Source organism: Uloborus diversus, chromosome 2 (assembly GCF_026930045.1).
Source record: "Uloborus diversus isolate 005 chromosome 2, Udiv.v.3.1, whole genome shotgun sequence".
Taxonomy (NCBI): Eukaryota; Metazoa; Arthropoda; class Arachnida; order Araneae; family Uloboridae; genus Uloborus; species Uloborus diversus.
Genome location: NC_072732.1, coordinates 73,033,919 through 73,061,159, shown reverse-complemented (window position 1 = coordinate 73,061,159; position 27,241 = coordinate 73,033,919).

Here is a 27,241-nt window from a genome sequence, read left to right as displayed (position 1 = left end):
AGTTTGATCTTCAGAAAGTAAGTGAGTGTCAAAACTTATCTGGCTCTTGATATGGGAAAATGTATTCCAGATGCATTCCGAGGAGCGAGTTTCAACCGAGTGATAAATATAAATTTGCAACGTTACAGGTTTGAAGTTAGGAAAAAATATTCCTGGACTGCAAATAACAAAGTATGAAACTATTTTATATGTATTTTGTTTATTCCTAGCCGCATATATTTGATAAAATGTAAAACTTAAAAATATTGTTTTGTTTTCCCTTCTCTGAGAAACATTCTTTTATTTCGGAATACAACTTGATTTATTCGATAAAATCCAAATGGACTTGAATTCTTTGAGTATGTGTTTCATTTGATTCTGGTATTATCATGAAATGTTTTTCTTTCTCTTAAAATGAGTTGTGATAAATATTCACATTTACCCAATGCACGACAGCCCAACCAGACAATGAAGATATCAACTTTTTTAAAAGCAAAATAAGGTTCCAGTTTTGTTTCAAAAGATTGAAACTTTGAAGTAGTAAATTCCTGTTATACATTTTCCAAAGAAAAATTAAAAAAAAAAAAAAAAGAAAAAACAAGCAATATCTCTAGAAAAAAAAAAGAAAAACATCGTTGTATTGAATAAGCTCTTTTAAAAGCATGAAAAAAGTTCAAAAACTGAAAATCAATAATTTGAAGGATTTTCACCGTTTTTAAAGCACACTGTATCCTTGAAGAAGTTAAAAATGTTTACTAAACATTAGTTCAAACCATTTTCCTGGGTACATTTAAGTGCAAAATTTAATCACAAAAAAATAACATAACTGGATAACAAAAATATGTTTTAAACACTTTTCCGAATTGAACACTTTTCCGTAAGTTATTATTATAAATATAATACTACCTTACAAAATTAATGTCACATGAGGAAAACTGATGCTCCATTTATTTTCTTAACTACTTATTTAGTTAAAATTTACCTAACAAACAAACTATTATGTATGATAATTAGCGGCTGTAAAGTTTGCTCGTTAATTCTCTTTACGATATACATTTATGAAACCAGCGAATATGTTATTTAAAAATAACAGCCAATTATTTTAAATGATTAGAGGTGTTGAGTTAGATGACCTCTCATTTAGCTAATAATTATATCCTACGCTAAGACTTATTAACCGTATTTAAGAAGAAATTACACTTAACCCGTTACAAACCATTGTGTTTGAAATCTTGAAAGAGCAAATTACTTTTAAAAATTAAGTCTGATATTTTATGAACGAGAAATAACAATTTTTGGAATAATGCTTAGAATAAAATGTAACGTTTTAGTTGAAAGTTGAAAACTTAGTTTTTCACTTGATACTATCTTTCACATAGCAATCTTATTCCAATTTTTTTCTTCTTATTTTTTTCTTCGTGCGGCAAATAATTTAAGCTGTGAACAAAATATATTTAGCAAAAGCACACACTAAAAGTGTCTTAAAGTAAAATTAAAAACGCAAAAATGAGTTTCTTTTAACATCGCAAACGAAATTCTAGTCGACAGAACTAGTTGATAGAAATCCCACCACACTTCAATCAAGAATCTTAAATGGAAACTCTCCACGTAATGTCAATCTTGTAAAATATACACTCGATTGAACACTATGATTTCTTGAGTCATCTAGTCAAGTGCTCACCAATTTATGATGCTACTTTATTTTGCATTCCGTTTTATAATTTTAGAACAAACCTTTAACAACATCGCGCCAAAATTAATACGATTTTAAGTTTACTTTAATTATTAAAAAGATGTATGCAATGGTTCTACAACACTGAGCGTTAGCTCTATGATTATTATTTTTTAAGACCCATTAGGAAATAAAGTAAAGCGAAACATCGAAACACAGAAATTCAATTTAACGGTTTTAGAAATTTTTCACTGACATTTCTGTCAGGAAAGATTAATTCTAAACGCAATTCTAAAACCAAAATAACTGTTTTGAGCTCACGCACAACTTTTCACTTTATTTATTTACTTATATTAGAAGGATATAATGAAGTATTTCATTTCTTACTAGGAGAAATAGTGCGGGAAGTTTCAAACATATCGCTTTGTGGAACGTTTTGTTGTGGTGCTTTTTAGTAAAATGCTAAAAACAAGGCTTGCGATCGATAAGTAATGTGCTCTAGAAATCCTACCTTGGTAAGATAATTTTCTCTGCAATAGATGCAAAGTTCTTTATAATGTTCTAAGCGACACAGAGTTGCGAGTTATCCTTTTACCTATTTATATCGAAATTCAGTCAGTCATACGGTACACTGCAGAAATAAGCTACTTAAACATTATTCAATACCATTAACTAAAATAAATATGACTTATTTTGAACTGGTAAGATCTTATTATACCTTAAACAAAAATTAGATTCTTAGGGTATTCAAACAATAAACACTTTACTAACAATCGATGAACCTCTCTACTTACGTTTTGATTTGGTCAGTGAGTCTCTCTTACATGTTCTCTTACCAACCCATGAATAGAGAATGCGACATTATTGATCTTGCCGTATAGTAATTTTGCCTAAGGTTCTTCTAGATTGAACTGGCTACAGTTTGGAATCCCGAACCATGCAATGACTATACATTGTATATAATACCTAAAACTAAGTGGTAATGTTTTAAAAGTCTCTTATTTACCCCACTTATTAGACATTATATAGAACGCTTAATGAAAACATAGAAAATCATTTCCGATTTGTTTCGAATATCACGTGGAATTTTGTAGTTCAAAATCTCTTTCAAGTCAACTATGTTGTAAGAAGTAGGTCACTTTAAATTTCGCTTTTTTTTTTTTTTACTAAAATTGTGTTACCCTTAATAAGGAAAGAATATATTTTTTTGTACAACTTAAAGAGAAAAGTTTTGTACTGATTTATCTTTACACAGTTTGACGAAATTATTTAAATGTTTCTCATTTTTTCCTAAATAAACTCTGCAGTTTTTAAAGAATTGACGTTATTTATATAACAGCCTTATCACCACCTGTTTAAATGTTTTGCCAAAACAGCTTTAAATATTATGTGCAATGTGTAGGCAAAGTATATGACAGTTAACATTATTCATACTTTACCTAAAAACATCTGGTTTACACATGGGGTTTCTAAATTATTTTTACGAAATACGACGAATCATAACATGAACAAAGATGTATGAACATGACATGATTGATGACAACATGACCATGACATGAACATAATTTTTAGGGTCTTCAAACAATTACACTTCATCAATCAACATAGCCAATAATAACGTTGAAATAATGGGTCTCTTTCCACTCTGTGAAGTAAAAAATATTAAAGTTCCAACTCGAACTTAAACAGTAATGAGAAAGCAAATGAACAATACCAAAAAATGCACAATCAGATTCCATGTTCACGAAGGACTAACTGCAAATGCTCAAAAATGGATAATCCTGCGTTGCGTTGATGACATCCCTTCGGTGGTTCCCTGTGCCCGTCGCTGAAGTGACTTAACCAGTTCAGTATCCTCGAAGAAGTGGTGCTATTGAAAAAGTGACACCGTCTATGACGCTCTGCTGTTGAAAGATCAACGTGTGCTCTAATTGCCATTTCCAGGCACCAACTAAGAGCAAAATGCCACTGACATTTAGTAGAAATGTTTCTCTTTAGTGGTAAACTCTTCAGTCCTAGGAGATATGATGCGTTGTCAGATACAAACTCACATTGTACGCAATTACTCGCACTGCTTTATCTCGCAGAAACCCTCTGCACTCTCCTCTGTCTGCCCCTCAGAACCAAATGCAGCACTATGTTCCAATGTAATAATTGTTCATCTGGACGGGTACTATCACCTCTCTCTCTTATCTTGTAAAATTAATTTAGAATCACCCTGTACACAAGGCCTAGGCATTGTATACCCAAAGTTGAGGACACGCATTAGAGATTGTGATGAGTTTAAACAACTCATTGCTCTCAGTTATGGTTACAGTGATCAAATTTCAAATTTTTGAAACGTACCACCCGATTTTTTCTTCCGGAAAATACTGAAAACTGGCAATTGGCAATGAAACGATTGGAATTTGACGAAAATTTTTTGCTTAAAGCAGTTGCAAAAATGATAATTTTACGTCTTAATGTAGAAAGCAACAGTATTTTTTTACAATCTTTGCATAATTCACAGGTTTAGACAATAGTAGAATGACCAATCACAAAAAACCATGAGCAAAGAATTGCGTGTAAAAATAATGTTTAAAATGTTGTGTTTGAACAATGTTTCTTCCCTTGGAGGTCGAATAAGCAAACGAACAATGTTCATCTCAAGCCAATCGTTCCAACGCCATTTGTGTGTGCGTGTGTGTCTTTTTTTTAACTTTACGAATCAAATCACTCAAGGATAAAAAAGTGTTGCGAGCATAATAACCGCTTCTGAAATTTTGTTTCAATTAGTTAAAAGGACATGCAGCTATGTAAAGATAGTTAAAATCAGTCCGAATTGTGTATTGAGTTTCCATATATGAAATTTAAACTTCAAACATCTAAATGAAAATATTGTGAAGTACAAGGAAAAAAATAATAAACTATGAAGCGCTAGTTTTTTTTTTTTTTTTTGTATCTTGCAAATGTATAGCGTTGTTTCGCAAGAATAAAAAATTCAAAAATATTGAATCTACGTGCTTGCAGAAACATTAAGAAAGCATTTTTTTTAAGGAGAAAAGTCAGTGCTTCCTGATGTTTAAATAGTTTTTTTTTCCTTTCAAAGATTCGCGATTCTCGAACATGCAAATGCGGGAAGGAGAAAGCTTTACGGACTCCAAGAAAGCTTTTTTTGCGTATTTACAGCCCCACATCATTTTAAACTCACCTACTGCTGCTTATGTAAGGATTTTAAGACTGTAACAAAAGCTTGTATAGCGTAAAACACCTTACGTGCCAAAAATATAATAAAAATATATGTATAAAGCTTATAGTAGCATTCTTAAAAGAGAAACTCATCATTTACTTCGCGCTATGACTTTTATTTAAAATTTCCACAATTTTTAATACTCTTACCTGTTAGGAATTTATAGTTTAAATTGAAATTGACCTTAAAAGACATCGGCTGAACAAACCAAATTTTAAGTGTTTATATATATATATATATATATATATATATATATATATATATATATATATTTATACATTGGTGTTCAAAAGTTAAGCATAATTGTTATTTATGTGAGTAATGTGAGAAATATACATCGAAATAGGGGGGATAATGCCCGCCCACATCATTACTCCTGCTGACGCAAAGTGATGTCTTTCTCTTATATTTTGCGGTTGGAAACGAGTCCCCTTTTCTCTCCAGATTGTTAGCTGACGAGAATCACGCTGTAGAGTAAAGTGAGACTCATCACTACTCATCACTGAACATCACATTAGCCCACTGTCCCAGACTCCAATGCCGATGTTGCAAGCTCCAGTTTAAACGAGCGCGTTTATGCGCTGATGTGAGAGGAATGCAAACTGCTGGTCTTCTGGCATACAAACCGACATGATTGAGTCTCCTGTAAACAGTTTGCCTCGAAATTGTTATTCCTGTGACGGCTTTGAGCGCCCCACAGGACCCAGTTCTCTGGCACAGCTGTCCCTATGACGTCGTACAGAAATTGCCAGAAAACGATCTTGGCTTGCGGTTGTGACTCTTGGTCGACCTGGTACTGGTCGGCGGGTAACATCTCCCGTATTTGAAAACCTCTGCCACAGTCTCGAGATTACACACTGAGGCACATTAAGAATACGAGACACTTCAGTTTGTGATCATCCAGATTCTAGCATTCCAACGATTCTTCCTTTCGCAAACACGTCCAATTGGCGTCTTTGTGCCGTTATTAGTTCTGTTTCACCAGATCCAATGGTTCTTGGTACAGCAATTGCATGAAACGCGCCTGAACTTTCTAAAGCGTGCGAGCTGTTTTATCCACATTCCGAAACGCGCACCTAATTCGCGCATGACACCATCGACTATACTATTTTGCATAAACATATTGTTTATCCTTAAACCAATGAATCTCCATAAGTAACTTTATATAATTTTACGAAAATTTACAGATTTTTCTCGCATTTTATGAATTATGCTTAACTTTTGGACACCAGTGTATATATATATATATATATATATATATATATATATATATATATATATATAATATATATATATATATATATATATATATATATATATATATATATATATATATATATATATATATATATATATATATATATATATATATATATATATATATATATATATATATATATATATATATATATATATATATTAGGGTGGCCCTTAGCTATAGGGTATTTTTCGAAAGTTAAAATTTTATTGCTCCCAACCTCTTCTCTTGTTCCAATGAATAATAAAGCAGGCTGTGTAAAATTTCTCTTCATTTGGACAATTTCTAGGGGTGCCGCAAACGACTTGAAGTTCAGCAAATCCTAGAAATCTCGTGCTTTTTTTAACAATATTTAATTTTTCTTTACTAACACAACAGCTTTTAGAGGATAAATACATTTTATTATGACAAACAATTTCTACAGAACCAAAACACAGCGGGAACAAGCGAATGTTCAACATTATTTTTTTCTAAGTGAGGATTTAGTAGCAGTAGGGTATCTTTTGCGATCTTCAGCAACAATTTGTAAAACAAATTGTTTTTCATTTTCATCTTTTGTTAGAATATTGTTGTATTCCTGAATTAGTTTGACCCCTCTTTCTGCAGCATCATTCACAACAATTATTTTATCAAGTTTTTCCTTTCCACTTGTGTAACCAGGGTCATCTTTCCAAGCTGAAGGGTCTTTGTTGAGAAAATCAGAACTTACAGAAAATCGGGTGAGGAAATGTTTTGTAACAGGTGTCACAAAAGATGAAAATTCGTTGTTAATAAACTTAGAAAAATTGTTTTGATGTGGAATGTATATCTTTTGATGGTTTTCTGCTTCTTGCGATTCTTCATCTTTATCTGCTTCCAACATAATTTGTACCATGTTTCTCTTAACCGAGGTTGGAACATTATCAACAAATAAGGATAGAGCCATAGTTTCAGGAGCTAAGTACCAGAGATGTTTTGAAAATTTTTTGAGAGCAACAATACTGATTTCTGTATCAATATCCTGGTAATCGATCAGTTGACGCATAAATAGGAAATCGTGATATGGAGCTTTAACTGCTTCCGGGGAGAGAAACCAAGATCGAACGTAGACTCGAGCAAGAAAAATACATATTCTTCTTAAAGAGTTCTTCTCCCTTTCAGATAAGGGAAACTGATCCTGAAATAAGTAAATCTTGAGTGCATAAATGGACTTTGACATCCACCTAGCATGACTTACAGCTCCTGGCTTACGAAATGATATTCCACACTTTGGAATCCCACCAAGAAATATCATACTTAATTCCAACAGTTCTCGGTAATCATCGCGCTGTTGTTTCCGAGCTGAAAGGTGTTGATCAAGAAATTCGAGCATGGTTGCACGAATATCATGAGGTACTTCATTGCTACCAGTGGTATAATTTTTTTTGTCGAGTTTTGTCCAAGTTTCTTTAAATCTTTTGAAAAGTGGCATGTCTGGACCAGAAGTTGCACTCATTAGAGAGTCAAAACATCCCTTTAAAACTAACTCAAAAATGTGATGACGACAAGGAAGGTACAGCAGATCACGATCAAACAATTTTTCTAGATTAATACAGGCACCATTTATTCGGCCTGTGTTGCTGGCTGTTGTATCACAGCAAAGTGCTTGAATTTTATCGTTTAATCCCCACTTTTCAACTGCTTCATAAATAGCCATGGCTTGTTCTTCTCCTGATGAGGATGGGATTTCAGGAACTCCCAACATTTGCTCCTTGCCTTGGAAAGTTACTATTATTGCCAGTCTGTCAGTTTTTTCGACTCCTGCAAGTGTTGGGAGCAATTTTCCATCCCAGTGTAAGACAAGCTCTTGGCAATCATTTAAATTAAATTTTTTCTGAATTTCCGCATGTCTTTCTTCTCTAAATTTCTTTCGGAGGCGTTGAAGAGAAGTTCGATTAATGATCAGGTCTTTAGTATCAAGTCCAAATGCTTCTGCAGCAGCTACCAGTATGTAAATTCCATTTCTATCTGTGATTTTACATCTATCAAAAACTTCAGATAGACGAGGAGTAAAAAAATGCAATGTACCTCTAGTTTCTGCGTAAGTCGTACTGTCCGTACTCTCAAGTGTGTCTATATCAGTTTCTGGTAATTGTTTATCAATGACAGAAGAAGGGCTGCTACTGTCGTCAAAACCGTCACTGCTTGGGTTGCTTGAAACTATATCATAAGATGTGTCGACTAATTGTCGTTCCATTTCTTCATAAGTTCGTTTCTTTCGGGCAACTTCTGTTCTGTTTTTCTTTGATTTCCTTTCTTCTTTTTGTGTTAATTTTAGGTCAACACCAACCATGGAGCCCGGTCTTCCTTTTTGGCGCTGAAGAATTAGAAATTTCCTATCTTCTTCAATTTTGATGTCTTCTAAAGCATTTGCATGAGCAATATCGAAGAGATCGTCCATAATTTCTTCAAAAGAATCTCTTCTCATTTTTGCTTTCCCTGAAGTTCTCGAAAAACTTTTCTGCAAATGCTTCCATTCATCATGGAGTTTGACTAACTTGTCAACGCAGTGATCCGTTCTTTTAGTGGGAATTCTTGCCTTTTGCCAAAAAACAGATACTTCTTGAATCACTAATGTTGCACTTTCTTTTTTTTGTCATATTTACAACTTTTATATTGTAAAAAAAGACGCTCAAGACTTGTCTATTCGATGGTAGCTTTGCTCCAACAATTTGATTAGAAATGTTGCCAACAAGATCAATGTAGAAATCTTTTCTCAACTTGTTTAATGAGCTACCGGAAGACGTTGATGCCATTTTGCAAGTCGGAGTTGATAATGACACGAAAGTCAGGCGCAAGTTACCAGCAGCACTCTTGGGGGCTAAGGCCCCTAGGTGCTCTATTGTGGGCAGCTGCTCCCACGCTCACCCAAGGTCGTCTCTCACCCCCGCTTAACTTTTGACCTCTGACCAAATGTGGGGTCTTCTTCGGAAGGGGATGGTGGGAAACGGTTAAGGGGGATGGGAGATATACTGGACAGAGAGAGGACTGATGTTCGCCTAAAAGATGTTTCAATTGGAACTCTTATTTTGTACAATTCATCAAATTTTCTTCTAAATAGATGTAGATCATATGTATTGTGACTCTATTTAAAACTTGGGATTAAAAAGCAGTAGTCTTTATCATATCAAAGCAGCAAACTACCGTAAAAATGAAACATGTTCTCGGCTCGACAATTGATTTGTTTCATGTATTGGAATAATAAACGATGGAATGGTAATGATGGTAATGAACAAAGACAAGGTTATACTTAGTTAGAAAATAATCAAACGAAGCACATAATAAAAAATAGAGTTAATTTAAGTTTATCCAATCATTTGGGAAAAAAAAATAGGATTTGATTAATAATACAAACATTATATTTACTATCATGGTCCTAATCCTGATATATATGATAATACTGAAATTATATTTTTAATTAGTTTAAAAATTACTCATAAAATTAAGTGTGACTACAAAAATAACTCAATTAAAAAGTTGACAGGGAAATTTTCATAAGATTGATGTAGAAACAATTGCAGTAGCAAGAACGCGTCATGAGTAGTGAATGGTGTCTTGGTCAAAAAGCTTTGATACCACAAAAGACGTCAGAGGAAAAAGGGGGGAAAGACATAGAAAGTCTCTGAAAAAACCAGTTAGAGCAAAATAACACCTGTAAGAAGATATAGGTACGTCAAAAATGTAAATATGCGAGATGCTTTTTTTTTTTTTAACTTGAAAAGATTTGAAAAATTCCTTTTTTGGAGAAAATTTGATAATTTCATGCTTGTTGCGGCACCCCTTAAACTTTTCCGATTGAGCTAATATTTTGAACACATCATTTTTTTGTCCATTGGAACAAAATAGGGGGTTGGGAGCTAACTTTTTCGAAAGTTGAAAAATAAGGGCCACCCTAATATATATATATATATATATATATATATATATATATATATATATATATATATATATATATATATATATATATATATATATATATATATATATATATATATATATATATATATATATATATATATATATATATATATATATATATATATATATATATATATATATATATATATATATATATATATATATATATATATATATGTATATATATATATATATATATATATATATATATAATATATATATATATATAATATATATATATATATATGTATATATATATACTATATATATATATATATATATATATATATGTATATATATATGTATATATATATATGTATATATATATGTATATATATATATATTATATATATATATATATATATATATATATATATATATATATATATATATATATATATATATATATATATATATATATATATATATATAATATATATATATATATATATATATATATATATATATATATATATATATATATATATATATATATATATATATATATATATATATATATATATGACGAAGATAAATTGAAACAAGCAACAATCTCGAATACTAAAAAAAAATATTTGCCGAACAAGATACATTGCTCCACAAAAATAGGCAGCATCGTTTAGTTGAACAAAGACGTGAATCATTGTACACGCGAAGTAAGTCCGCTCAAATTAAAACATATTTCACATCCTTGAAAGCTTCTTCATTTTATTACCCTTTAAAATACGAATGTGTTCAATAAATAGGCCTTCGTTTTATAGGAAAAAAAAAGAACAATATCAGTGTCTTGACAAAGAGAATCATTCTTCATTTCCTTAAATTGATGTACAAAGAGAACAAGAGTGGCTGCTTCTGTTTCCTACTTTTATCAGATATCGGATCATCGTTTGCTCTTTGTGATTAATGGAAAGCAAAGTATCTTTCTTTGAGAGGATATATTGCTAAAAGACTTTTCCAACATACATTCTTTTTTTTTCAACTAAGTGTTTTATTAGAATTTGAATTCAATTTGGAGATTAGTATTTATAGTTTTTATATACAGCGGTACCCCGGTTTTACGTACTCCGTCGGACTACTGATAAAAAACGAGCTCAGCGGGAAAAGTTAAAATCGGAGAGTAGAAAAATTTAAGCATATTGCTTAAAAATTGACACTTCCCAATGGAACAGGAGAAGATATTTGTAACGTTTATATGATTTTTTTTTTTTTTTGTACCCAATTTCTTTTATAGTTCGTTTTTTACTGTGAAGCTTCAACAAATGAAAATTGTTGTAGAGTGTTTACACTGACTAATAAAAAAACCTGAAATAGTGCTAAAACAGCTTCAAATAGCTAAGAAATGAATTGATCTTGAAACAAAGAGCCAGATGGAACTATGTGACTGTTGCAGAGGAAATATGAGGTGACATGTTTTAAGAAAATAAATTAAACTTATTTTCTGCAAAAAAAAAACATAAAAAGCATAATATAATGTCAGAAGGGGTAAAGTATGAAAAGGAAAATATGAAATCAGGGTTTTACTATATTTATATACAGTAGCTGATCAAAAAACTGCATCAGTTTAATGAATTTCTGGAGAAATAAGAGAACAATAAAGCAGGCGATAAGTTAAGGGGTGTAAGTGGCAATGTTAAATTAAATTAACTATAACTAATGGTTGTAGAATCATGTATTGAGGCAGGAGTACTAAGTGGGGAGGGGGGGCTGCTATACATCATAATTCAGAAAACCATTTTAATTTAAAGCCTAAAGTTTTAATTTGCACATTTTTCACTCACTTTCGTCCTTCTGATATTAACTGCCTCAATTGTTCGGTACCTTTTTGTCACATAAAAAGTATACTATCCATTTAGGAGACCAGCTACAAAATAATGTAGCCATTTTTTTTTTTAATCATCCATCATCGTAAATGACGAGGAATAAACTGTAAAATTCAGTGATTAGTTAACTTACTATTTGCAATAATTTCATACGTTTTTGTAAATTTATACCTTCTCACTAAGATATAAGCATTTCATTCAAAATAATAATTTTTATCGCATGTTTTTGACAAATAACACGCAGTTTTCCAGCCCGGCTTAATAAACTAAAAATTCGATAAAATACGAATATTTGAAACTATTTATCACTGCGCATGGTAAAAGATAGCAGTTTATGAATTTCAAAATATCATGTTCAATAAATTTGGTACTCATATAAAATTTCAATTGACTATCATCCAAAGTTAAAAAAGATATCGCGCAGCTTAGCAGTAGCTCGAAATCTCCGTTTTCCGGACATCACTAAAATTGTTTTTAACTAAACATAAAAAGAAAACTATTTCACTTACCTCTTAAAAGTTTGCCGTTTAAAAAATACACCAATTTGCACAATAACACAAGCTGCGTCCATTTTAATTACTATATACGATGAAATATTTTAAATACCTAACTAATTATATACGATCTCGTAATTTTTAATAACCTTTTGAATTCGGGACCTCCTACAATCTACTACCTAACGTAACTGGATAGTTTTAGTTTTAAAGACTAACTTTGTGTTTAGTTTAAATTAGTGTTTAATACAGGGTTCAGTGGTTTGTCAGTTACGGTAGGTAGTAGTTTATAGGAGGCCCGACTTCAAAAGGTTACTAAAAATTAAGAGATCGTGTATAATTATTTAGGTATTTAAAATAATTAAAATCAGTGTTTTTTTTTTAATTGGGTGTTTAGTTTATTTTTGTACTGGAATTGTAAAATAAATTTGATTGCGTTTTGGTAGCAAATAGTATTTAAGTGTAATCGGTTATTTTTTGCTTTTTAGTTCTTTAGTGTTTTTAAAGGCGGTTTCTTTTTTATTTAAAAGTAATTTTTAATTTTATTGAAACATGTCAACTGAAGTATACCTTTTATAAGACAATAGATGCAGAACAATGTCTCTCTTATTTCTCAGTGTATTCTTTAAAACTTAATTTTATTTTTCAAATGATGCGGTTTGCTTCTAAACAAGACAGTAAAACTTTATTGTGTTAAAGAAAGCATCTAAGCAAACGAGAACTCAAAAAAAAGAATTGTGGTCATAAAAACACTGTTTACACTTTACAAGCACACTAATACATAAACTGTCGGATATAACAGGTCATGCTACAAACAAAAATGATTTCCCACATAATTTTAGATTTCAAGAACAGTTTAAAGCAGTTGTTGGAGTTTTCGACCAGCAGTTTAGTTGCTTCGCATGGACCAATCATTCTAAAAATCAGATTTGGAAATAGGTAGAATCCGGGTTCAGTTTCTTTCGTTATGTGGATGCAGTACGTCATCACTGCGTTAGCAACAATTTGTTTAATGTGATTCTCTCTTTTATTTAAATTCTTTCTTTTGAAAGTAAAGTTTTATTGTCTTATTCTGACTCACTCTGTGTAAAAATCTCACTCAAATGAAACAAAAAAAAAAAAAAAAAAAAAAAAAAAAACTGTATTAAGTTTGTAGAGTAATTTGATGAAGATTTGCTTAGTTACTTTAGATTTTAAGTTCAATAACATTTTATTTCATCTACCTTGTTTTAAAATTATTTGAGTAGGATTTAAAAAAATCATGTTACATTCCTAATTTAAAAAAATGAATTAGCACTACAAAGCTGCAAACTAGTAAACCTGACATAATATCATATTTCTTACAATAAAACCTTTTCAGAAAATGATATACGCTTATCTACTCAGTCATATGGCATCTTGGAATAAGCATTAAGACAGATCTTTTATCAAATACAAAAAATCGGAAATTTTACGAGAGATCTAATAAAAAATGATTTCCAAAGTAAGTCATTTTATTTTGTAATTCCAAAGCATAATCAATTATAAACACGTAATTACCAATATAATCTTTGTTTGCGTCAGCGTGCGTTTAGTTTTAAATGATAGTTCTCGAGACACTATTCATTGGATATGTTTATAAATTAATTTAAATTGACAAAGTAATTGCTTACAAGCTTTAATATTACTAAACGTTTTCTCCGTAACTTTTTAGCTAAATTACAATAAGTAAATAAGAACAGAGTATCATTAATTAGAAGAAAAAATAGTTCTTAAAAATTTAATTAATTAGTCAAGTTTGAAGAAATTAACAAAGTAAGGGATAAAAAAAAGTACTAGCGTAAAATCAAATAAATACAAATTATGTAAAACTAAAAAAAACGTTGATTGTAAATCTTGATCAAGATAAATATTTTAAAAGTGAAAATCGGAAAAGAGCATATATTCTTTTTACTGTACTCAAAGAGAGACTTTGTGCCATGCGTATTGATGGATATCAGCTTTCGGCGGCTGCTTGTCAAAGAGCATGAGAACTACCTGAGATAACTTGTTAATAGCTGGCACGAGTTTTCTATATTCCGCAGCAGATTTCAGCCGGAACCAATTATAATAGAGAGACGCCGTTAAGTTTTGATGATACACATTTTAACTAATGTGAATATTTACAATCTAGGGTCGGAGCTTTAAACCTTTTAGGCTATGCACGTCTCTTTGAGCCTCCCCCCCCCTCACTCATATGCGGTTTAAAAATGTATGAGGATACGCCCCTTTTATAATGGGTTAATATTGACAGTACTACAGAAAACTACAGATGATTACAATAACTGAAAATTATAATTGGAGTAAATCTAACTCGGCAGCTTCGTAATACTATACACATAATTAGGATCTGCATGGCCTTCACAATGCTATCAGGTTTGGTTTTCTCAAGCTATAGTTAATAAGTAGAATTGTAGATGTTTTGACCCACAAAATTTAACATTACGGCTGGCAACTTTATTTTGAACATATTACCTACTACTTTAAGTATAAAATCTAAGAAGCAAAGCGGGAAAGTTTGTTTTTAAGGTTATTTAGGATTTAGGTGAGGCTGGCGTACACCCCATTGCACAGTTTCACTACATAAATAAGGGGTCTGATACTGTCACTTATACATTCGACCACTGCATTGAAAAAATAATTTTCAAGAAAAGTATTGTCATATAATGTTCACCGAAGACTTCGAACATTTTTTATAGTTTTATATTTTGATATTTTCCCCGGTCTTTGCTGGTTTGATAGCAATGAGTTATGATGTATTTTTCTTTCAGAGAAGTTCGTGTTTAATGACATAGTTTTACAATAATCCCACATTAAATGCTCGATAGAAGAATATTTTTTATATTTATTTTAGAATGAATAGATTCGTTCTTGAATGACCAGCTTCTTTTTCTCCTCGTTTTTTTCAGACACTACTTAAATATTTGAGCAGACAATATTTCGTCCTCTAATGAAGAAACTTAAACAAACGTCTGCTAGTACTTTTTGCTCATTTAGTCTTTTTGTTCAATAAAGCAAAGTAAAATAAATGCTATTTAGTTTTTCTGTAAATCACATGCCGCTGGAAGGTTTCTGCACGAAGGTTTTTAAAAGCACAATAAATTTTACGGTAGATTACAATGGCGGAAATGCTCATGTAAAATTATGTGAACTCTTTATGGAGAAAAACCGTACTTTCTTATGAATAATACTTTCTTATGAATCTAATTCGCTTAACAATGTGTGAAAATTTCAACATTTCGGATGCTATAACCATTAATTGGATATTTATGTCGACAAGATTACAAATCAATTGACGGTATACTTTCCACGAATGACACAACTAATGTCTCCTTTATAAAAAAAAAAAAAAAAAAAAAAAAATCTGGATAACCAGTCAACATTGTTTTTCTTTAATCTATATCCAACATAGAATATAATTGGAACTGGGAAAATTTTTAAATTTCAAATTTTGAGGCGTGTGTGCGTTTTGACGTAAAATAAGTTCATTTTGCCCGTTTTCGGAGAATTTATTTATGTTTTGTGTGAATGTTTATCTGTGTTGTTCAATTTTAGTCCCAATATTACTAAAGAGAGTTGAGAAATCGAAATTTTTTTCTCATTACTTGTGACTTCTACGTCTTGAGAACAAACGGAATCAAAAATCGAAATTTTTTTCTCATTACTTGTGATTTCTACGTCTTGAGAACAAACGGAATCAAGCAAGAATTGGTCCGCAGGTAGAGCTTAGTAAATTCGATTTTTCAGACTTTTTGTTAATTCGATTGTGCAGCCGATAGGACAATCGAACGTTCTCCCCTGTTCATTGTGTCATCTGTATCTCAAGAAATAATGCTATGGTTTAGTTGAAAATTGAATAAAAGTATAACCCTCACCACCCCCTACGACGCGCAGTGGGGCGAAAAAACCAAAAAGAGCTTATAAATGGATTCGTTTTCCTAAATTCAACCGATTGAGGATGAATAAATTTTAACAGGCCTACCTCTTAGGCAATCAGATCAGGAATTTTAGAGCCCTTCGTCCTCTACGAAGCAAAAGGGTGCCTTTAGAAAGTTGAAGAGCAATGAGCGCGGGAATAAAAAAAATACTTTTTAACAGTTGATATTTTTACTTCCTTTTCCAAAAAGGGAAGTATTATGTTAGCGAAAAAAATTTCACTCAAAAATCGACCTTAATTTCCATTTTGCTCACCCCCGAATGAATGCTGAGTTTTTGTTTCGACTTGACCACACGTGGATAAGTGCCTAAGAAAATAACCATTTTGACGATTCCCGAGTTAATTACAACGAGTTTTCTCGTGACGTGTGTATGTACGTGTGTAATTAGGGTGGTCCAAAATTTCGAAGGTGAAAATTTTTTGAGTCCTACCTTCCTATTTTGTACCAATGTATTAAAAAATTAATCAGACAAAATTTGAAAACATTTCGATAATATTTAGAGGTAGCTCAACACAGATAAAGTTTGCATCATTGCTGAATAGAACGCATATGACACACGACCATTGACCTCACTAAGGTAAAATACAATTGCTATTTTTATTAACAAGAAAACAATTGCTTTATAAAATTGCTAATTTATATAGAGACTTCACAATAGCCATTATGAAAATACTTTTGTAAGTACAAGTATATACATAAAATCTATTCCTTTAACCGTCGTGATCGAATAAATTTTCAACTTGTTGTTGCTTATGTATGTATTCTTAATTGTTTTGGTTCTGGTTTCACCACTGATGGAATGGCAGTTTGCACTTATTTTTGAAATGCATATGTCTCTTTACTTTAAAATAACTGAGCATGGCAAATACATCAATTAGATCAAAATCAGAGGTTTATCTTCTTAGTTCAACCATAAGTGAGCTGGCAGGTAGTAAACTACCTTCAATTCGTATGGCATTGGATATGTTTCTTCATAATCATATTGAATTAAAGAAAACCGCAAGAGAATAATTCAAGAAATACAATAGAAGAAATAACAAAATTGTGGCAGAAAGTCAGAATATCCATACAAAGACCCCAAAATTGTCAGCCCAATTTAGAAAAACTTGATTAACAATGGAAGTTTTTGAAAAAAAAAAACATAAGTACAATGACACAAAAAAATAAAGAAGGTGAGCTTTGTAAGACTGGGGCCAAACTGACAAAGTTTCTGCAATGTGCTTTGACACAACGAGTGTTAATGCCGGGGAAAGCAAGGGTATCCGTGTTTTACTAGAGCAAAAACTAAAGAAAAGGTTACTATATTTTCCATGTCGACATCACATTATGGAATATAATTATTGGTGTGGTGTTTAATAAATGTTTGGGTTTTTCTTCCGCACCAGACGTACCTCTTTTTAAACGATTCCAGGCCTTCTGGGAATTCATAGACAAATACATCATAGGCATCAACAATAAGGACATTTTAGCACATGTGACATATGTAAAGGATGACACAATAGTATTTGCTGAAAGATGACTCTACATGACAAGCAAGCGAGAGATGATTATTGAGAATGTCTTGAACTATGCTTAATATTTCTCGTTAAAGCTCCTCCACATGGTATCAAATTTGTAGTACCTGGGGCTATGCATCATGCTAGATGGATGTCCAAAATTTTGTATTGTTTCAAAATATGGATGTTTAGCTGTCAATTTACCATCACGTCAATAGAAGAAAAGGGATCGCACAAAATATGCATATTTGTTGTACGTGTGTATTTAAAGGCTTGTATGAATGCTTCTATGTCTCAAAATGCACCGTATAACGATTTTAATGAAATCTTTATTGAAGTATAAAAAGATTGATGAAGACATAAGCAAAACTGCAACGCAGAAACTTGCCAATCACTTGTAGTATTTGTCAGAAGAGCTCGTGGCATTAGCCCTTTTTGCCAATAAAGTGCCACACTGCATTAAAAGACAGATGGTGAAGGCGATGAATGAAGTAAACTGGAAAATAATGTAGTGAAGCGCCCTAAGATTTTGCTTAAACATTTTATGGATATGAAATTTGAAGAACTTGTGACAAAGGGGTCAATTTCATTTTTTCAAAGCATAGGTTGACATGACACCTTCATTCACGTAGATCCAGAAATCTGAGAGCTTCAGGAGGATTTTAAGAAAGCAAAAAGGATTATTCAAGGAATTTCAGTGGTTAATGATAATGCTGAAAAGGGTATAGCCCTTATAAAAGAGTTTAATAGAAAAATGACACGCAATAAAGAACAATTCCAATTCTTGTTGCAAGTTATCGCAGAACATTGACGAGCTTATCCCGGATGTAAAAAGCAGTTTGTAATGTGTACTAAGGAAAGCCATGTACATAACTGTTGAAATATTATTGTTATGTAACTATTTTTGACTAACAAAATGCTGACAATTTTAATTAAATAAATTATATACTTTTCCTAGCGTCAATTTTATTTCTATCTGCATTTATGGCATAAAATGGTAAAATGCGGAACTTTGAGGCTATTGAGCTACCTCTAAATGTTAAAATTATGAGCTCAAACTTCACAATAATTATTTTTTACTCAGATGGAACGAAATAAGGGGGTAGGACCAATAAAAATCAAGAATTTTTTAAAAAGGGCCTTTTTTGACCCACCCTAGTGTGTATGTATGTGCGTATATGCGGATGTGCGTATGTACGGATTTGCGTATGTGCGTATGCATGTCGCATAACTCAAGAACGGTATGTTCTAGAAAGCTGAAATTTGGTACGTAGACTCCTAATGGGGTTTAGTTGTGTACCTCCCCTTTTGGTTGCAATCGAGTGTTTGTAAAGGGGTCTTCTGCCCCTTTTTGGGGGAAAAACATCGTTAATTTTGATGTAAACTTAAGTGATGTTACACTTTGGGAGACACTTGGCAAGTTATCGCCAGTCTTTTGGTCGCCAAGTTTTGTTGTCAACTTGGCGACAAATTTGGCGATTTTTTTAAAAAAATCTGGTTTTCAATTTGGCCATTGTTATAGATATTTAGAGAGTAAGCTACTGAATCACATAAAATTGCCAATAATGAGAAAATGACATTAAATTGGAATGAAAGAAAGTCATGTGATACACACATCAGCTCGTTCTTTCTTATTAAAGGACGGTAAATTTAATTTGTCTCGTGTCCAACGAGTAATAGGATAAAAATAATGAGTAATCGAATTCTCAAACCGAAAATCGGTTTTGATCAGCACCGAAAACTTGAGAATTTAAGTTTTTTTTTTCAAAACTCTACAAAAAAATTTCCTTTTATGTACCCTTTGAAATTAATATTAATTAGTCATCTATGGTCTTTAGAAAGACCCTGAAAAGGAGTTAGTTGCGTCAAACTGAGAACTTTGGACCCGGAACTCAAACAAATCTAAAAAACTCCCTAATAACATGCCTATGTAAACGGATCGCTAAGGATGTGGCACAATCAATCGTTCTCGAACGATTATTGCGTCTTCTATGTTTGAAAAAGTAATGCTACGGTTTACATGAATCTCGAATAAAAGTGTACAAAATCCTTATAATAGTGATAATTTTAAATTAAAAAGCAGCTCTGGTGATGAAATATTTATGAAGAAATTTCTATTTACGAAACACAAGATAATATTGATGATGAAGAAGAAAATATAGCTTAGTCACAAAATCTCCAAAGTCTGGAAGTCTGAAAGTTGCTAATGTAAATAAAAATGCATCTCAACGTGCAAGAAAGGATATTAAAAGCAACAACTTTTATTGACTGAAATCATATGTGGTTAAAGCTATTACTGGGAATAAAGTGTTTTTCTTTTTTTTTTTTGCCATCTTTAAATAGACGCAGCGTTTTAGTGTTTCCAATTTCTTCTCAACTTATAATGTTGGCTAATTCACTAAAACAGATCTGAATCAACTGTTACTTTTATTTATTACAGCTTTAAAGGTAAAAATAAAATAAATACATACAGGATTTCACTAAATTTCACAGACTTAATTGTTCTGTAATTCGGTTTATTATTTTCCATCAAACATAATTTAATGTCAGTAGATATCACAAGATAATTTATGAAATTATTAAAAAGTAGTTTGAGATTCAAAATATTTTCTCTTTACATTTTTGCAGATTTTAAAAATTATTATTGGAATAACAATGTACACCTAGAAAAACAATTCTGACAATAATTTGGGCAATGAATAATTCCTAGGAAAGTTTTCATTCTTCAGAAGTGTCGTGTAGCAGCACCTCTTCAAAATGACACACAATTTATTTTTTACCCATAACTAATTGTACATTCTGGAAACGAAATCCAAAAATGCTTGAAAATATTAATAACGATCAACCTCTCTAGTTCCAAGGACTCCATTTTGTGAAAAATAAAGCTTGACAAGTTTGTGAACTCTTTTCCATAAGCCTCCTTGTAAGCTAGTGTCTTGGCCAGCTGTTCCTTGAAAGGAAATACTTTCACTGCGCAAAACGCTCATTTGTATGACGCTAAGTGCTCCATGCTTTCAGGATTAGCTGTAGTTATGAATTGATATTATGTTCTACGTATATATATATATATATATATATATATATATATATATATATATATATATATATATATATATATATATATATATATATATATATATATATATATATATATATATATATATATATAAATGTGAAAAAAAAAAGAAAAAGAAAAACTTTACTTTCGCGTCAAAATTTTCAAAGAACCATGCTTTTAAAAGTGTATTTAACTTCCTATGGTAGCTTCATAGCTGACATGTGAAAAATAAATTCTAAGCGTCTATTGTTTGATAATTTTTTAATTCCCAAAACATTTTGTATAAAAACTAAGATAATGTTTAACAGATATAAGATATTACCTTTTACAATGATTCAATGATTGTTTTCTTTAATATTTTTAAAAAACGTGCAGACCTCTAAACATTAAAAAAAAGTGCTCTCTCTTCTTATACCGACTGCGCGTGCGCGACGCAAAGGAGGGTAAAGTGTTTATGAGTCTATGTATGTATGTTTGTTCCTATCTGGCGTAGTACAGGCTAACACCTACCAATTTTGATAAGCCCTTTGCTACTCACTACCTCATATGACATTGACTACATTTCAGTTTGCACATTTAATTGTTACAGTTTCACTCTGGATTTCAAAAAATAAATATATGTTTTAAAATCTGTAAAAATTTGTTTCATTACCCTCGGTCATACGAAAAGTTATGAAGTAAAATATTTATATCAATTATTGATTGCAACGCTTAAAACTTGCAGTTGCTTTTAGTAATTTTATGTTCGTTCAAAATCGAGAACCACAAAATGTAAATGTAAATTTTGAGAAAAAAACTTTGTACGTGTAGCTTACACTGTAACGCCTTTTTCTTTTCCTCTTTTTAAATGTTATTGCGTGCTTTGAAACACACATAAATCCAAAGATTATCGTTTCATTTGTACTGTAGTATATATATATATATATATATATATATATATATATATATATATATCCCCAACCCCATAATTCTCGCAGTGAGCAAAATAATTGCACCAGGAGGAAAATATGCTTTTTTTATTAATTTGGTTTCATCAAATATTTTAATCTTTTTAATGAAATAGTGTTATTTTGTTTCACACTTACTTGGCGTTTGGAACGAATAGTAAATAAAATATTTTGATCTATAAAAGCTTTTTAATTTTTTTTTTTTTTTTTTGAATAAAATAGATAGTGTCAGAAAAATACTGACGCATGAGTTTTCAGGTCACTCGTTTTGACACGAATTCTGAAGAGCTAACAAAAATATTTAAACACATGTTTGATGACAGGTTAGGAAACACAGTTTGGTATGGTTTTTTGCAGGGTTGGAAATTAAAAGTAAAAACAAATAGGTAACTTTTGACTTAAATTTTAACAATGAAAACAGCACAAAAAATTCAGATCTGGTATTGTTACCAGTTACTACATAAAAATTTCCTGCAATGGTTTTGCGAATCCATCCCCTCCATTTCAGTCCACTTACATCTTAATATCTTGCCAGAATGGAGATATCCCACCTTAAATTTTCTCTAGCGTGAATCCTGAGTGTGAAAAAAAATAAAAATAAAAACTAAAACAAAAAAAGTTTTCAATGGCAAAGATTAATTCGATGAACGAAGCATTTATTTCCACGAAAGCAAGATACAGAGTTATTTTCCCCAACGTTTAAACATAATTTTGACACTCATTTCAGTTGAGTTCAATTTGTTATTTTGTGAAATATTGTGCTCTTAAGATTTTATGCAATTACACTGTCAAAAACTGTTCAGTGCTCTGCAGCACTTATATAATGCCAGAGTTTCAGTGTCAACGTTCTCAAATGGGATTATCCTGGCGTGTGGGTCCCTATTTGCATCTCAGGCACTCCCAATTTCTTATTTTGATGACGTGGACACCTTGGAGACAGATGTGGATACCAGGGCGTCCATGTGGTCCTTTTAGGGAACCAGTTTTAGACAGAATATTTTCAATTAAGTAACAAAAACAATAATTCCTAAAGTTTGTATATCTACTCGTGTTTAAACATGGCCGATTTTACGTTTGCGATTTTTTTCCCGGTAAAGGGTTCGCTTTCTTGTTACGAGATTTTACAGTTCCAAACCCCTTGAAAAACAATGGTGCCAGGATTTTTCTGACTAATAAGTTAACCAAAGCATGTATGAGTTATCGCATTTCCTTTCATTTAGTTATAGTTTCTTACATTTGCATTACATTAAAAAAAATTAAATATTACCTTTTGTTGTATCTTTATATACTAATGCTAAGAAGTATGTCCAATTAAGTTTTGCGTGTTTGCTTTTGCAGTATTTCATTCATAACCTTTTAATTTGTTGTTAATATTACTAGTTTCGAATATATTTTGTTTACTTTTTGCTCTGTGCGAATACTTAAAATAAAAGCTACCAAAAGTGTAAAAGTCGCTATACCGTTTTTGGGTGTATTCAGGATTTTAAGTCTAAAGCTTTACAACTAGACCGAAATTTACTTTAAAATGCGATGCCGAGTTTAATGCAAATTTTGTGCACAATGCTAGTTTCCACATAACTAATGTCAAATATTGTCGATTTTTCTGTTGTAATATTAGCTGAACTGTCGTAACCTAGAGTAATTCGCAAAAAAAAAACTGAATGAATTATTATTTTGTTTCCTCCGAAATTTAAGAAATTGTGACAGCTATTGCTTATTTTCAATTTAGTAAAAATGGTAATTTAAAAATTCTTAGACTAGCAAATACATTACATTTCTTTAAGTTATACTTCGCAATATTACGTATTTACTTTTATTTTATAGAAGTAGGATGTGTGTACGTGCACAAATGTATTTCTTGTTTACAAAAATATACTTTTTATTTGGTGTTCAAGGAATTCAAGTGGAATCTATATTATTTCATTAGTGTAAAACATAGTATTATTTTGATTTTTCCTATTCTAAAAGCACATATCTTATCGTTAATTAATATGAAATAAAATATATATTTTATTGTGAGGTTTCACTTTTTAATTGGTACTTTTGCTCAAGATATTTTTAATTCAAAAAAAAAAAAAAACACATTTAACTACGAATGGAAACATGAACATTTTCTCCTTTCGTTGATCGTAGATAGTTTTCTCTGTTTTTAATTATTTATTCGATACATTTTTGTGAAAAAAAGATATTTATTTAAACATATTAAAGAATAAAATAAACAAAAAAATGTGGTAACTTTACTTCAATACTGTCATATTATGTATTTGTTCTAATTTACAGGCACATTAATGAATCTAAAATTCATAAAAAGGTAAAAACACATTTTTAAAAATGTTGCATTTGAGAATAAATAACTTCAAACAGTATTTGGTAAACACACATCCATTTGTTTTTGTTATTAAAAAAAAACTATAGTGTGAATGGGAATCATGTGGTAGAAATATAAGTTTTTCTTCCTTTAACAGAAGCAAAAAAATGTTTTCTCATCAAAATTTTTTTTTCTAACGTTGATTAATTGAAAAACAACATTTATGTGCCTGTAAGGCAAAGAACACCAAAATTTTCTTTCCTCCTTCAAAATCTAGTGTTTGTAATATACTTTCATAAGAAACACCTTAACCAATTTTTATACTCAATTCATCGGCATAAAATACTAAGATTCTGATTTTAAGAAATCATGTTGTAATCCCTTAAATTACAATCCAGGGACACAAATAATCCCAAAAGGAAAACTTTAAACTCATTTTCTGTCTAATTCAGTGCTTATGTGACTTTTTGTTCTCTACCTCGAAGGCAGAGATTTTTTAATGTTTAATGTTACTGTTCAGTATTTAAGTGGTACTTAAGGACATTTTAAACATTAAAAAAGAAACGTTTTACCAAAAACAAGAACCTAAATATTATTTTTTTAGTTTATGCTCTAGTTAAATGTGGATAATTGTCGCTGTTTTTAGTTTTTAGCACGAAACGTTAGCATGTCACTGTCTCGAAAAAAACGTACTTTTTACAGAAAAAAAATAATAATAAAAATAACTAGAGAGGTTAAACAAGATTTCTTCTTTTGCAAAAATCATAATATATCATTAAAGTCATCGTTTGCAATAGAAAGCTTCTACTATTTGCGTAATATTTGTCCTCGCAAACTCTTCTATTAGACAAACACATTATGCAGAAACTTGATGCACGTCCCACGTCTAATGCAATTATAAACATTACTTCCATTAAAAAGCTCTCATTTTGTGGGCATTAACATACTAAAACACAAAAATGACGCTTCTAAAGCTCTTAAAGATGCTTTAAATCACGGCAAAAAAATAAATGTTAAAACAAACACATTAATAATAAGCTTTGCAAAGGAAACAAACCGAATGAATTATTGATTGCTTCAGAGAGCTTCAAACTTATGAGGAAAAAGTAGAGACAGAAGAAAATAAATAACAGAGTAAAACCTTTAAAACAGCTAAAAGCACATTTTTTTTTTTTCGGATTCCAGGGTAAGATTTAAAAAATCGATTTCCATACATTACCCAAGCTTTCGGTTCTTTCTCTTTCATCTTGAAATTTATCACGAAATATTGTGCGGATAAACATTGATTCATTGAGTGCTGACATAACGATGCAATCTTTACGTCATACTTAACGGTAGAAATAATAAATTTACACTGGTACATCAGAAATCTTTGATAAAATGTTCGAGGGCCTATTTAAGCTTTCGTTGTTAATGATCTGTGACAAGCAATCAAGCCTGTCCTCCCAAGCCATGAATCATTAAGCGAAGTGATGCCGTTTAAGCAATATATATCCCCGCAAAAGAAATGTAGAAAGCTTTTTTTTTTCTTTTTTGCGTGCACTTTATTTTAATTCATAAAACCTGGCAAGATAAAATGCACTTCTCTTTTTCTTTGAGGTGGAAAAGAAACTTTCATTTTAAAATGCAACATGGAAGTTCTTTTTAGCTTTGCTTCCATAAATTATTTTGCTTTCAATATTTTGCTTGATGATATCACAGTTATCGATATATATTTAAACGTGCTCTGTTCATTTGTGCAGAAAACATTAATATGATTTAAGCTAAGTACAATTACATTTGTGCTTGAAAAGTAATACAAAAAAAAACAGCGTATAATAGCATAACCTGCAGATTACTGCATCTGCGTGTTTCGGATTTAAAAAAAAAAAAAAATGAATTTTGACATTTTGAATTCAAATTATGTTTTTCGCAATCACGAGTGTGTATATGTCGGGGTGTTTGTGTGGGTATGTGTGTGTGTATGTGTGTAGGCGTGTGTGCTTGTGTCTGCGTACAAGCATGAGTGTGGGTGTGTGTATGTATGTATATGTATGCGTGTGTGTTTGTTCGGGTGTGTGTATGCGTGTATATGTAGGCGTGTGTGTTTGTGTGGGTATGTGTGTGTGCGTGTGTGTAGGTGTGTGTGTAGGTGTAATGTGTATGTGAGTGTAGGTGTGTGTGTAGGATATGGACGCAACCTGGAGACGGTTTTCACTATAGAAAAAGCATCGGGAGGAGCCAGTCGACGGTGGTGCTGCAAAGGGAGGCGGGGGGAAATAAAATCAGCGTAACGCCAAGGACAGTCAGGTGAGAACAATAAGCAATGTGATTGCTCAAAAGAAAAAAAAAACCTTTTTGCATTACAAATTAATTGAGCTTATAGATGAAAAGATTTTGTAAAATGCCTTTTCTTGCATAAGCTTGCTTTTTTTGCATTGAGATTCTGTGTAAATTCGAAACACGTGTTAGAAATAATCGGCAATTGTTGCTATTATACATTTCTATTCCTTTCTTTAGCAATACAATTGTATTATACTTGCTTAACATTGTAGTAAAACAATGGTCTGATATTTTCTTTCAAATGAACATGATTATGGCTATGTGCCCAGGCAGAAATTTAATAAGAAAGTGAAATGAAAGTACTAAAATGTATTAAACAGAACGCAATTTCGAATATCGATGATAATAACTTATCTCGTACACTTAATGTTACACTTGATTCAAACATTTTAAAATGCTTGAAGAAAATATTAACTTTGCTTCAAAAAACTCTTTTGCTGCTAGCTGTTTGTATTTTTACTTCTTTTACAGAAAAAGAAGTATTGCATTCGCGAAAAAAAATTCACTCAAAATTTGGCCTTAATTTCCATTTTGCTCACCCCCGAATTGATGTTGAGTTTTTTTTTTCAACCCGACCACACGCGGATAAGTGCCTAAGAACATATAAAAACCCGAAGTATCCATTTTGACATTCCCCGAGTTAACTACAATGACATTTCTTGTGACGTCCGTATGTAAGTATGTATGCATGTGCGTATGTGCAGATGTACGTATGGTGCGGATGTACGTATGTGCGGATGTGCGGATGTGCGTATGTGTGGATGTG